Raw genomic sequence first — 2,881 nt, 5'->3', positions numbered from 1 at the left:
TTGTCTCTGCTCCCCGAGTGCTGAGAAGTGGACACTGGAGTCAGGACATCCTCATTCCATGGAAAACTGGGTGCTGCTTGGGACCAGGTGACCTGCAAGCTGCAGGGCACAGAAACGCAGTGAGTGAGACCGAGGGAGAAGGACAGTGCCTGGGCCCGCAGCTTCCTGATGAGACCTTGGGTCCCCACAGGACTGGCTTTCCAGAGAGCGCCTTTCAGAGCTCCATCGGGCCCCGGAGCTGACGATGGTGCCCCAGCTGCCAGGAGGAGAGGACACACCTGTAATTGGGAGGCTGAGGCAGGGGGATCACCGAGAGTTCGAGACCAGCCTGCACACGTCATGAGTTCAAGCCCAGCCTGGACTACATAGCGGGAACCTGTCTCAGAGGAAACAAAACCAAACAATAATAATAATTAATAAAACGGAGAAAATGAACTTCACCCTCTAGGCTACACTGGAAACAAAATCACTGGCTACTGACCGGAGACCTAAGTCTAAGAGCTACACCAGGAAACTTCTAGAAGGAAATCACTGGGGCCTTGAGACAGGAATGATTTCTTAGGACAAAAACCACACAAATCATAAAGGAAAGAAATTGATAAATAGGATTTTCTCAAAATTAAAAACTTTTGCTTTTGGAAGACACCATTAAGAAGATGGAGTGGGTCGGGCATGGTCGAACATGTCTGTGATCCTAACATTCTGGGAGGCTGAGGCAGGAGGATTACAAGTGCAAGTCGAGCCTGGGCAAGTCAATGACTTGGACAGAACTTGTATCAAAATAAAAAATAACAAGGACTAAGGATGTAGCTCAGTGCAAAGGTGCTGGGTTTAATCTGTAGCAACACACACACACACACACACACACATACACACACACACATACACACACACGTGCTAGTATAGTGCTGCACACCTGTAAACCTAGCACTCAAGAGGCTGAGGCAATAGGATCTCAAGTTCAAGGCCAGCCTGGGCACCTTATCAAGACCCTGTCTCAAAATGAAATGAAAAGGGCTGGGGGTAGCAGTGGCAGAGGGCACGCCTGGTGTGTGAGGCCCTGGGCCCATCACCAGTGCCTCAAAGATGAGACAGGTTTCAGAAAGACTGCACACCTACAATGGCTGCATTTTATTGCATACAAATTATAATCACACAGTGCTTGTTTGTTTGTTTGTTGGGGTTTTTTTGAGACAGGATTTCACGATGTAGTTGAAACTGACCTGGAACTCACTATGTAGCCCAGGCTGGTCTCAAACTCACAGCGATCCTCCTGCCTCAGCCTCCCTAGTGCTGAGATTACAGGCATGCACCACCACACCCAGCCCCACATAGTTTGTTTTGAAAAGATGGTCTCCTAAAACAAAAAATAGCCTAGTCTATGCTTTTCTCTTTCAAATTTTAACTTTGATTACAGAGAGCAGTATCGGATTGCTGGAAGAAGGTGTCTTAGGTGAAACTGCTGATAAATTTAAACTTTCTGCCAAGCCCAGCCCACTGTGCACTCCAAATTAAACAGGGCCTGGTTATCTGCTCTGTATTTATCCAGCACTGCATTTAGAAAAAATTAAATCAAACCGTGGAATTACAGCCGGGACGGGCCACAGCTGTGGCCTGGGTCCCGGCCCTGCCAGCCAGACGCACCCCGCCCGCGGGTTGCTGTGTCCACTGGCGCGGTCCCGGGGACCTAAAGGTCCTGTCCTCTGCTTCCCTGACACTGACACCAGCGGCCACGCTGGGCACAGCCTGAGTCCACCGAGTGCCGCAGTCCCTGACCGGACTGTCCAGAGCCTGGGGCCAGAGCAGCCTTCGGGGGGTGCAGCCGTGGTCAGCGCGCCCCACAGAAGCTGCAGGCCGCTGAATCCTGCACCCGGAGCCAGTTACACCCGACACATTGTCTGCTACACCTGCGAGCCCGGCACCGGGGAGGCTGAGGCGGGAGGGTCGCTGGGAGTGTGAGCCCGGCCTGAACTGCATAGTGAGACTCAGTTTTAAAAAAACAGGTACTGCAGGTCTGCAGGTGCTGGCTGGGCCCGGCGGAGTGACTCACCGGCTGCCTAATAATAGAAAGTGAGACTGTGAGCTTCCGGGAGGCCATGGACAGCCCGGTCCTTTATGCACCTGTTTCGGAGTGTCTGCGGGCAGCAGCACAGTCGGTGTGACATTCACTTTTACAGCCAAGAAATTAGGGAACTGGGAATTTTTCTGGTTACAGTAGGTTTTGGAAAACTGTCTTCATGCGTGGAAAAGTGGACAGACTTTCTCGGTTGTGCTGTCTGTCAGCCCCCGTTTTCTAACCTGAAAATGTATTTCACATCTGTGGTCGGTTTGTTTTGAGACAGGGTCTCACTATGGAGCCCTGGCTTTGAACTCCTGGCAATCCTCCTGCCTCAGCCTTCCAAGTGCTGGGACCACACACACCCCATTTAAATTCTTTTCTATGTTATGAATTTGTCCCAACCCCAAAGCCCTGAGGATCTCTGTTTGGAGGAATGGATAAGCTCTCTGGAGGAGATGGGTACTGATACCTTCAAGTAAAATGCTGGGATTTGAGGACCCGGAAGTGTTTGTTTGCTTGTTTGGTCTTGAATTCACCACAGAGCCCCAGCTGGCCTCACGCTAGCAGGGATCCCCCTGCCTCAGCCTCCTGAGTGTTGGGACTGCAGGTGCCATCCTGCCCAGCCATTTATTTATTCTAAACTGGTGCATCCCTGTGGCTCTGGATGACTAGGAAACGAGCCAGGCTTCCCTGGAGCTGAGGAAAACCGCAAGGGCAAGAAATGTATCAGCTCAACAGTGCAGCAAGTACTGTCACTGTGTGTGCCTAACTGTGCCAGTAAGTGTTTTGTCAGAGAGAGGTAAAGAAGGAAGGTACAAGCCG

This window comes from Fukomys damarensis, unplaced genomic scaffold (genome assembly GCF_012274545.1).
Source record: "Fukomys damarensis isolate Sample0158 unplaced genomic scaffold, DMR_v1.0_HiC HiC_scaffold_3, whole genome shotgun sequence".
NCBI classification, from domain to species: Eukaryota; Metazoa; Chordata; class Mammalia; order Rodentia; family Bathyergidae; genus Fukomys; species Fukomys damarensis.
This window is presented reverse-complemented; position numbering follows the sequence as displayed.